Here is a 12,312-nt window from a genome sequence, read left to right as displayed (position 1 = left end):
CAGTACTTGCCAGATATTCCTGCAGCTCCTTTAATATTGCTGTAGGCCTCTTTGCAGCCTCCCATACCAGTTTTATTCTCGTCTTTTCGTCAATTTTGGAGGGATGTCCAATTCTGGGTAATGTCACTATTGCTCCATATTTTCTCCACTTGATGATGACTGTCTTCACTGTGTTCTATGGTATATCTAATGCCTTGGAAATTCTTTTGTACTCTTCTCCTGATTGATACCTTTTAACAATGAGATCACTCTGATGCTTTGGAAGCTCTCTGCGGACCATGGCTTTTGCTGTAGGATGCGACTAAGAAAATGTCAGGAAAGACCTACTAGAACAGCTGAACTTTGTTTGGGGTTAATCAGAGGCACTTTAAATTATGGCAGGTGTGTACTGACTCCTATTTAACATGATTTTGAATGTGATTGCTTAATTCTGAACACAGCTACATCCCCAGTTATAAGAAGGTTTGCACATTTATGCAACTGCATTATTTTATTTTTTTATGTTTACTCCCCCCCTAATAGATTTCAGTTTGTCTTTCAATTGAGTTGTACAATTTATAGGTCACATTAAAGGTGGAAAAAGTTCTGAAATGATTTATCTTTGTCTAATTTTTTTACATCAGAGAAACCTGACTTTAAACAGGGGTGTGTAGACTTTTTATATCCACTGTGTATGTATGCTTGTGTATGGCCATTTCTGCTGTTCTGAATGTGGCAGTATATTGCTTTTTACTACTAATGGACATTTTTACTAATTCTGTGCTCTACAATTATTTAATTGTTATCTTGAGGTCTAACATATTTTTTTTCTCTTTCTCCAGCTATGAAAGTTACTTCCGTCACTAAAATCCCCAAGGAGATTAAAACCCAAAGGGGTTCGCGGCTGCTAATACCATGCCGCTTCAACACTGATGCAACAACTTATGATGGCAAAATGGAAATGGAGTGGATGAGGGTCCCATTCGAAGGTGGACCTGTGAAACCCCTTGTTCATGTCTATAATCAAGAAATACTGGAGTACTTTGACAGCAGGGCCCATGTTTTCCTGAATATTCTGAGGCGTGGAAACTGCTCTCTGGTCATTGACCCAGTCCTCCAAGAAGATGAAGGATATTTTCAGCTGCACCTCAAAGCAAATGGGAAGAGCTATGAACCCTTTCCCTTCTTATCTGTTCGAGTATCAGAAAATAATGGTAAGTCATGTAGAATGCATTATTTAAAGCTAAAATCCAAGAAAACTGCAAAATGCATAGATGATTTACATACTCTATATGTTATATAGATTATAATTTTTATCTGCTAAAGGCTTTGTAATTCTGTAAAATCAGTCTTGTAATTTGCACACTGCAGGGGACGCAAATATATGCTGGTTCAGCAATGTGCAGCTTCCTGTGTCACCTTTCTGCCTCTAACCTGCTCATTAGACAATGTATCAGCATCATGTTTAGTTACTGACATCAACCGGGGGCAGGAGGCCTTAAAAAAGAAATATGGGAATTTTTTTTTTTTTTTTCAAAAATCATACTTACCTAGGTGAATGCTGCATTGGTCTGATCACAGAGTTCTTGCAGCCGCTCTGAGCAGAGAGCGTTGACTGTCAGTCAACGCTCTCTGCTCTGCTCCTCCAGGGATCACTGGAGCGCTAGGCTGTGGATGAGGAGGGAGCAGCTAGTTCAGGCTCTCAGTGACACGCTGAGAGGCTGAGCCAGGTGCCGCTCCAGACTCTATGGTAGATTCCAACTTTACAGTCAGGATTTTTCCCCAGCCTGGACTGGCTGAATGACATCAGGCGACAGCGGGCTCCAGACCGCTGTCAGCTAAAAATTTGTCACAGGAGAGCAGAATGAACTCCTCTGCTGTGATTTACAGAAGTACAGTCTAAAGCACTTTGGGTGTACGTCTCCTTTAAAGTGTAAATTCAGAATCAATTTGTTAGTATGCTTGGCATCATTACGTATTTTTTTTTTAGTCTTTTGCAGAGTTTCTTACCCGAAGATCCTGCAAGTAGTAACACTTCCTGTTGTGTTTTTGGTGCATTTTGCATATGTTTTAGGTGTGTTCCTCTGGATCAACTGTGGGTATAGCATTATAACTTTTTTTTTTCTATGGTTGAACTGGATGGACTTTTGTCTTTTTTCAGCAGACTAACTATGTAACTATGTTACCATTGAACTCTATATGACATGTATTTTTTATGAAAGTGCATCAATGATACAACAAGCAGGATTTTTTTATGCATAGGAGTGAATGAAGCCTTAAAGTGGCTCTAAAGATTGAACAAAAGGCAACCACCCCAACCTATAACTAGGCTTTGCAGCAAGGAGCACATAGTAGGGGCTGGTATGTGAGATGGGAATTTTAGGGTTTTTTTACATGTTGCCCTTCCATGTGCTCCTTGCTGAAAAGGCTAGTTATAGGTTGGGGTGGTTGCCATTTGTTTGTACAGTTGGTGAATAGGTAAGTGACACTGGATACCTTCAGCTGCCACTGTGTTATTGTTGGAGTCCAGTGTGTCCCTGTACCTTTAGGGGGGGTGGGCTTCCTCCAGGCATACCTGCCCCTAATCTATCCATTATTATATATGTGCTCCAACATGGGAGCCTCTCAAAATTATAGCGTTAGGACTGCATTACACTGGGGTGCCTTGATGTGGCCGCTACAGGTAAACATATATTTGCAAATGTGTGCAAACTGAACCCCTTGTGTTTAATGTGCACTGTTAGACAGGGTCAATTTGGTTTGTTGCAGGCTGGCTGGTAAGAGATCTGCACACTTTTGTTTGTTTTTTGACATGTGTTGCCCTTTCATGTGGTACTTTCTTCAAAAGCCAGTTATAGGTTGGGGTGGTTGCCATTTGTTTGCCCCCAGAGCAAGCAGCTTGCTCTGGGGATACTCAGCAAGAGGGAGGGGCCAGAAGTGCCGAAAGGGGACCCGAGAAGAGGAGGATCTGGGCTGCTCTGTGCAAAACCATTGCATACAGCAGGTAAGTATAGACATGTTTGTTATTATGAAGAAAAAAAAAACAAGCCTTTAGAACCACTTTAAGGAAAAAATAAGCCCAAAAATGCAGCCACCACATCTATGGACTTGTAAGCTGCAGTATATTACATTTTTGTTTTTGGGTTTGGATATGTTTTAAGAAAACTACATATATTGAGGCATGATACCAAATATATTGAAAAATAAATTTAGGGTTTACATATACTTGACAAACACGACCTCACTAGATTCCATTGGTCATTCAGGAAGCTGAGAGCCTATGATTTTGTTTGGGGGCCAATGCACAGTTTGTGAACTGTATAATGTAAAATGATGGTGTAGCGCTAGAAATAAAACTAGCCAAATAAATAAATATAAAACATATACAGAGTCAGACTCATACGTGAGCATATATATATAAACAATCACAAAATGCACAAGTGACCCCCCCACATAGACTGTTCCCAATCTGGGGGACCAAATAATGTGAGGCAAGTGATTCCTCGCAGGGGAACACAACAGATAACACGAGTGCAAGTGTCCAAAATTAGTAAATCATGCTAAATAGCAGTCCATAGAATATATTTCAAATGTGCAGGAACACAGACAAACAAATGTGAATGTAACCAAGGACCTTAGGTGCCACACACTGTGAAGTGATATCCGTAAGTGGCCAAAGTGCCTCCTCACCTCCTTAATATGACCACACGGGCCAACTCGCTTTGTGGAATACCCACATATATCAAGGAATAGCCACGTCAACAAATGGACCCTCCTGGGTAACTTGCAGCCTCCAATGCTCCTGAAAAATCTCCTGTCACCTGGCACTCTTATGTATCCGTTTTCACCATAGGACCATAGAAAAAAACAGAAAAGATCCTCCATAGTGTGATACAGTAAATAATTTATTGCCAAACAAAAGGATAAAACGCCCACTCACATATTAGATGTACAAATTCAGCATTGTCCCATATTATGGGTATGCACACATAGTAACTGATATCCCAATATGGCGTCTGCGTCCGGGATGACGTCACCACGCCCCATCTGTGCTGTCACTACGTTACCGATGCATTGCGTCACAATGCCCACGTGACTTCCTCAGGGTCCCTTCATTGTGAACTGTATAGTGATCCTTTTTAGCGGTTCACTAATGTCGCTGAGCAAAATAGGGTTGCATTCTGTAGAATCACCAACAGAGTTTTATTTTCTAATGATTTCTTTTCATCACTGCTCTAGTTATTTAATTTGCTTTCTATTCAGACATTTTGTGATTGCGTTGTGTTCTTTGCAGGTCAGAAAAACGAGGCCAATAATGAGAAGGAAGATAGAGGATTGCTTGATGTTAAGAAAAAGACTATTCAGAACTTTTTTGCACATCCAGACATGAAGGGAAGGCAGACATTTAAAGCGATGATGATTTCCGCAGGAGTTTTTCTACTTCTATCCATCATAGGATCTGTGGGAGTATCCATATATCTGTAAGTAAGCCTAGACATTTGTAAGCAAACTTTGTTAGGGTCTTTTTGTTAGTTGTCTCCAGGAATGAGAAAAATATATATTGTTTTATATTTTTAGAATTTTTCTTTTTAATCAGATAAAATATGAAAATAAGTATATTAAAATGCCCTATTTACATTTTCATATTAGAAATTCCTGAAAGTGTTACTAAACAAATGACCCTGCATTTACTATAACTGGTCTCCCGCAGTACACAGAACATGGAAATGCAATTATTTTAGTAAAAAAAAACTGCTAAATACCTTTTCTCATTAGCAGTATATAGCAGTCTTGTAACTTCTGTCAATGTCCAGCCTGAGCATTGATTAATCTTGTAGAAGGAGCTTTCATTCTGCTCTTTCTGTCCTAGGAGGCTGCATGACCCCTTACCCTCTGTCTGGACAATGCTGATTGGCCCTGTGCTGATTACGTGCACTGTCCCAAAGACAAAAAAAATCTACACACTAAACTGAGCATGTGCAGAGTGACTCCTAGAGCGCTGTACTATCAGCAGATGGATTAGGGACAATAGAAGCGGAGGATCAGAAAAGACAGCTAGGTGTCCCACTGACTGTGCCTGAGTTTTCAGAAACATTTATATTTATTATTGTATTTCTTAAAAAAAAAAATTCTAACTGATTCCTACAAGCCAGTGCTGTCAGAAAGATAAGCTCGCTTGCAGCAGCGATTTGGACAACCCTGGAATAGACCCTTTGTCAGACCTTTACTGTTATCTGCATATCTGTTGGGGAGATTCCTGTCACTTCTGTCTCAGAGACCACACAGGAAGTGAGCAGAAATCTCTCCAAAGGGATCACAGATGTCTATAAGAAAAAAAAATACAGAAGATTCAACCCTTCCCCTCACTATCTAAATCTAATAAGTAAAAAAATTGGACTGAATGCTAAAAGAATGTGTTTGTCTTTATAGAACCTTGAAGCGCCGCACTAAGAAAAGACAGGATGAATTAGGACTGGTGGAGGAGGGTTGTGCAGATCCAGGCTCAAACTAGAAACCACCATCATGTGACAATGCCAGCTCTTTATCATTCAGATCCAAGGATAGGTATGAGAGTGTCTGAACTGCCTTACAAAACATAGATGCCATGTCTGCATCAAGCACCAACAACATCACCCCTCCTGATTGGACATTCCATCCGGGCAAAGCCCCACTGCATGGGAAAATAAAAGTTTTGACCAGAGTTCTGATTTAAGGTCTACTCTAGATGGTACTAGCCTCTCGAAAATATTTCCAGGTTCTTCATCCTCTTGCTTTCGAGGTTGTGGGCAGGTGGGAATTCCCTACATATTTGGTGGAGGTGGACATGCCCTAAGATTAAACGTTTCTGGTGATGTGTCCACTTTTTGATATATTCAGTTGCGCTGGTAAATATTACAAGGGACGCTCGGATTGTGCTGCTGAACATACCAGTGGATAACAATCCGAGACATACACAGTTCCTAATTTACTTTGTTATTAGCAGCCAAGATCTTGGAAAAGCCCAGTTGTCGACTTGGCTTTGCTGAAACCCAAATTGACTTGGCTCATGCTTAAAGCAGAGGTCCAGTCAAAATTAAAAAAAATAAGTCAGCAGCTACAAAAACTGCAGCTGCTGACTTTTAAGATATAGACACTCACCTGTCCCACGATCCCACTGTGTCCTCACGCTGGCCGGGTTTACAGGCCGTCCTGTGTCGGCATCTTCAGTGTGGACACTCGGCTGTGACAGCTTGCGACTTCACAGCCGGGAGCCCACTGCGCATGCATGAGTAGTGCTGCACTTTGTGAATGGTCCCGTAGTCTTCTGGGATTTGTCACATGTCCCAGAAGACAATGGGGGAGGGGGGGAGGACAACTTCTGCTTCCAATCGCTTAGGCAGTCATAGCAAAAGTAGTGGTGGATACCTGTCAAATCCGCTCCATTTTAGTGAGAAGATTGTGAGCTTCTTAAGGGATAAGCAAGCACTTTTCGACAAGATTCGGAAACCCTGGCTTTCTTACTTTCAGATACTGGATGTTTAATGGCGGTTGGACACATGGTTGATGGGGGGTTTCTGAATGGACAAGATTCTTCCCTTTTCTCTTTTACTTCTCTCTCTTCTTCTCCCTTTTCCTTATTTCCTCATTCCTTTCTTCTCTTTTTCTTTTTCTATTTCCCTTTTTTCTTCTGACTCTCTTACCAATAACACTGCATACTGTGGAGTTCTATTGATACTCCTGTTTGATAGACGGATACCTTCCCTTTAGGCATATCTATACTATTGGTAATCTTTGTGAGCAGCTGCCCTGCTTGGGACTAGGTTCCATGGTCAGTTGCTCCCACCAGCTTACTTTTTTTAGCATGTTTCCTGTCTATTGGTTTCTGTTGGTATGTTGTCCATTGCATTATCGATTAGTGTTAGTTACATATAGTTACATAGTTAGTCTGGCTGAAAAAAGACAAAAGTCCATCCAGTTCAACTATTACAAAAAAAAGTTATAATCCTATACCCACAGTTGATCCAGAGGAAGGCAAAAAAACCCAGCAAAGCATGATCCAATTTGCTGCTGCAGGGAGAAAAACTCTTTCCTGATCCCCCAAGAGGCAATCGGACATTCCCTGGATCAACTTTACCTATAAATGTTAGTATCCAGTTATATTCTGTGTATCTAAGAAAGAATCCAGGCCTTTTTTAAAGCAATCCACTGAGCTGGCCAGAACCAACTCTTGAGGGAGTCTATTCCACATTTTCACAGCTCTCACTCTGAAGAAACCTTTCCGTGTTTGAAGGTTAAATGTCTTTTCCTCCAGACGTAAAGATTGCCTCCTTGTCCTCTGTGATGACCTCAGGGTGAATAGCTTCACACTGAGTTCACTATATGAACCACTGATGTATTTATACATGAAGATCATACCCCCCTTATGTATTATACATGGAGATCATATCCCCCCTTATGTATTATACATGGAGATCATATCCCCCCTTATGTATTATACATGGAGATCATATCCCCCCTTATGTATTATACATGGAGATCATATCCCCCCTTATGTATTATACATGAAGATCATATCCCCCTTATGTATTATACATGGAGATCATATCCCCCCTTATGTATTATACATGGAGATCATATCCCCCCTTATGTATTATACATGAAGATCATATCCCCCCTTATGTATTATACATGGAGATCATATCCCCCTTATGTATTATACATGGTGATCATATCCCCCCTTATGTATTATACATGGAGATCATATCCCCCCTTATGTATTATACATGAAGATCATATCCCCCCTTATGTATTATACATGGATATCATATCCCCCCTTATGTATTATACATGGAGATCATATCCCCCCTTATGTATTATACATGAAGATCATATCCCCCCTTATGTATTATACATGGAGATCATATCCCCCCTTATGTATTATACATGAAGATCATATCCCCCCTTATGTATTATACATGGAGATCATATCCCCCCTTATGTATTATACATGAAGATCATATTCCCCCTTAGGTATTATACATGAAGATCATATCCCCCCTTATGTATTATACATGGAGATCATATCCCCCCTTATGTATTATACATGAAGATCATATTCCCCTTATGTATTATACATGGAGATCATATCCCCCCTTATGTATTATACATGGAGATCATATCCCCCCTTATGTATTATACATGGAGATCATATCCCCCCTTATGTATTATACATGAAGATCACATCCCCCCTTATGTATTATACATGCAGTTCACATCCCCCCTTATGTATTATACATGGAGATCACATCCCCCCTTATGTATTATACATGGAGATCATATCCCCCCTTATGTATTATACATGGAGATCATATCCCCCCTTATGTATTATACATGAAGATCATATTCCCCCTTATATATTATACATGAAGATCATATCCCCCCTTATGTATTATACATGGAGATCATATCCCCCCTTATGTATTATACATGAAGATCATATTCCCCCTTATGTATTATACATGGTGATCATATCCCCCCTTATGTATTATACATGGAGATCATATCCCCCCTTATGTATTATACATGAAGATCACATCCCCCCTTATGTATTATACATGCAGTTCACATCCCCCCTTATGTATTATACATGGAGATCACATCCCCCCTTATGAATTATACATGAAGATCACATCCCCCCTTATGTATTATACATGAAGATCACATCCCCCCTTAATCTCCTCTTCTCAAGAGAGAGTTAGGTTATGGAAGACAGTTGCATACACTCATCCTATTGTTTGATGTCAGGTATACATTTTGTGAAGCTTAGCGGTAGTAACTGGGGTGCTTTTCTAGTTCTCTCAACTATCTTTCAGGGCTGTGATGGATGTACTACAATTGGTTTTGTATCTTGTCATTTTTTATGATTCTTTAGAAAAATCAGTAAAAATGACTGAAACAGAAAAAATATTGGTTGCTTGGCTGTCATATATAAACCTGGTACACACTAGAAGCTTTTTTTTTTTCGTTTAACCCAGCAGGCTGAACAAAACAAAACGGAGAGATCACCATACTAACACAAGTGATGTTAGTGTGACAATCTCCCTCGCTGTGCCTTTGTGTCTGATCAGTGCTTGCAACCATTGGCTGCAGGCACTGATCAGATGTGGGTCGGATGCTGGTTTTCTAGCATACTGTTCAACAAAAGCTGATTGTGTGACTGGCTTCTGTAAAACAGACAGCTGTACACACGGGCCCAAAGTTGTCCAATTCCAGCTGAACTGGTTGATTTTGGACGATTTCCGGCCCATGTATACAAGACTTTACTCTCTGATGTAAACAGTTTGAGTCACTGAGCTAAAACTAATATGTGGACAAAGTTCTCTGACTTTTTCCCAAGCAACCTACTTATTTAGGTGTTCTAGGTGACTCAGAACACACCAAAGCCAGCAGGCCATTATAACAGCCAGAAATCTAGTAATTTCAGAACAACAATGGCTCATGTTTCCCATATGACAGGTTTACTTTTAGTTGCTTGTGAACATGAGAGAATGTTATCCTGATCCAGCTTAGAGAACATTTGTGTTTTGGTGGTTCCCTCTACAACACTTACATTGCTTCCAGACTGAACCTTCTTGGGGAAGAGGACCTGGATGGATGTTCAATCTCTTCTGAGACAGGCGGCCAACCCCTCCAAGACTGCTCTTTCCTCCATAGGCACAAACATGTAGGTCTGCCTGATGTAAACCTGAATTATGTAGAATGATCTTTTCCAAGAAGGACTGGCCACCCTCTAGTGTCTGTAAGCATGCAGCTTGAGCATAATTGCAATAGGAATCGGGGAGAAGGGCTAACTTTAAAAAATGTAAGAATGTTAAAAGGTAACTTATCCTGTTTCTACACACACTAATAGGGACTAATAGGGATGTATGGTGGTTTTATACATTTTGTTCTTTATTTATTATGGTCAGGAAATCTTTAAAATATCTTTTTTAGTGAGGAATTTCTGAAACATTGCATGTCAATAATTTGTCTTCTCCCTTAGAGCCAGCGGGTGGAGCTCTAGACTCCTTCTCATATTTAGCATTGCATCTTTTACAATATACTGAAAGAAGTCTGTTGTTTGTATAACTCAATGGGGTTGATTTACTAAAACTGGACCGTGCAAAATCAGGTGTATCAGTTCATAGAAAGCAATCAGCTTCCAGGCTTTTTTGTCAAAGTTTAAAGTGTTACTAAACCCACAAAAGTAAAATCAGTCTGTATATGCAGTAACGCATGCTTGTTATATTCAATGTGGAACCTAAAGGGTTAATAATCTTCATTGTGTAAAAACGCTGTTTGATCCTGACGTCTCTGATCTTCCCCTTCTTCCAGTGCCCCCTTCTTATCTCCTGATAAGACATATCATGTGGAGACACTCTGCACATGCTCAGTTTGGTGTGTATTGCTAGAGAGGTTTTTTTTTCTTGGGAGAGTGCATGTGATCATCACAGGGCCAATCAGCACTGTCCAGATAGAGGTCAGTGGTTCTGCATCCTCCTAGAGCAGAACGAAAACTCCTCCTACAAGCTTTAACCAGTGCTCTGCTGAACACTGATAGAAGTCACAATACTGCTCCAACTGTTGATGAGAAAATGTATTTAGTAGTTCATATTTACTAAAATAATTGCAGTTCCATGTGCTGTGTACTGTGGGAGACCAGATATAATTAATGCAGGGTCCTGGGTTTAGTAACACTTTAAAGTGGTTCTAAAGGCTCAAGGTTTTTTACCTTCATGTATTCTATGCATGAAGGTAAAAAACCTTCAGTGTGCAGCAGCCTCCCCCCCCTTCCCAGCCCCCCAATCCTTACCTGAGCCCCATCCGATCCAGCGATGTTCTCAACAGCCTCTGCTGTCTGGGGACTCTTCCTCCTCATTGGCTGAGACAGCAGTGGGAGCTCCCGCTACTGTCAATCACAACCAGTGAACCAATGAGGAGAGAGCTTGGGGTGGGGCCAAGCCATGGCTCTGTGTCTTATGGACGCATGGAGCAGTGGCTTGGGACAAGCACACAGCGGTGCCCCCAGGACAAGCGGCTTAACCTGGAGGCACAGCTCGAGGGGGAAGAGTCAGAAGCGCCGGCGGGGACCTGAAAAGAAGAGGATCGGAGCTACTCTGTGCAAATCCACTGCACTGAGCAGGTAAATATAAACATGTTTGTTATTTAAATATTAAAAAAAACAACAATGAAGCTTTAGTGTCACTTTAATTTAACAAGCTGAAGTTAGAAGCTGACTGGCTACCATGCACAGCTGCACCTAAAGGAGGAGCCATACGCCATGACGTCACGCCGCCAGAGCCTCACGAAGGTCCGGCGGCCATCTTAGAGTGTGGATGGTCAGTGCAATACTCTACAGCTTTGCTTATTCATGTTATTTCTCCACGTGGATGATTCTTATGCTTTTATGGAATAAACCATTAAATACTACACTATGGGCACCCTCTTTCTTGGCTCTGCACTGAGCTGATAATTTTCAGAATCCCATGTGAAGGACAGCTGCAGAGCCGCTCCGGATCCAAAGAAGGGAGATTCTTTCCAGGCTGCACATCTGATCCACCTTAAAGGGGACCTCTGGCAGATTATACCACTTATACAAATTGCGTATTTTAATGCGCATCTGGTGAGTGTGCATTTTTATCATATCCCCTGCACTTCACCAAACGGAATATTATCACATGGAATGTATTTGAGATCACTAGGGCACGGGATCTTCACGTAGCATTACTATCTAATCGATGTCAGATTTTCACTATCACATGGACTTTTATCCATTTATATATATATATATATTTTTTTTTTTTTTGCGTGTATTGAAGTTTACAATTGCACTTTATGTACAGTGTGTAGTTTTTGCACAAAAGGACTATACGCATCAATATTGGTTTTATATATAATTTATTTGATATTAGACACGTCATTAATTTTACAGCGCTGCACTTTTTGATCATTTATTCCCATTCTACAGTTACATAGTTAGTCTGGCTGAAAAAACACAAAGGTCCATCCAATTCAACCATTAAAAAAAAAAAAAAAAGTTATAATCCTATACCCACAGTTTATCCAGAGGAAGGCAACCCCCCCCCCCCCCCAGCAAAGCATGATCCAATTTGTTCCTGCAGGGGAAAAAATTCCTTCCTGATTCCCGAGAGGCAATCGAATATTCCCTCGATCAACTTTGCCTATAAATGTTAGTATTTTCCATTCTATCCTGTATATACACTTTGCACAGCTGGTGAGCAGCTAGGTACGCATGTCTTTATAATGATCCTTCGCTCTAATTAGATTTCATACTTCCTAGATGTAAATGCTGCT

At 40.6% G+C, this 12,312-nt stretch overlaps 1 long non-coding RNA gene across 1 annotated transcript; it reads left to right on the top strand.

Annotated features, from left to right (window-relative positions):
- Window positions 1-4,301: 4,301 nt before the first annotated feature.
- On the top strand, window positions 4,302-5,680 carry LOC149456469 (uncharacterized). Its single transcript, XR_016313862.1, has 2 exons — window positions 4,302-4,460; window positions 5,410-5,680. It is a non-coding gene; the product is annotated as an uncharacterized LOC149456469 (long non-coding RNA).
- The last annotated feature ends 6,632 nt before the right edge of the window (window positions 5,681-12,312 follow it).

This window comes from Staurois parvus, unplaced genomic scaffold (genome assembly GCF_062004578.1).
Source record: "Staurois parvus isolate SC_StPar_1 unplaced genomic scaffold, SC_StPar_1.0 ptg000361l, whole genome shotgun sequence".
Classification (NCBI taxonomy): Eukaryota; Metazoa; Chordata; class Amphibia; order Anura; family Ranidae; genus Staurois; species Staurois parvus.
This window is presented reverse-complemented; position numbering and strand designations above follow the sequence as displayed.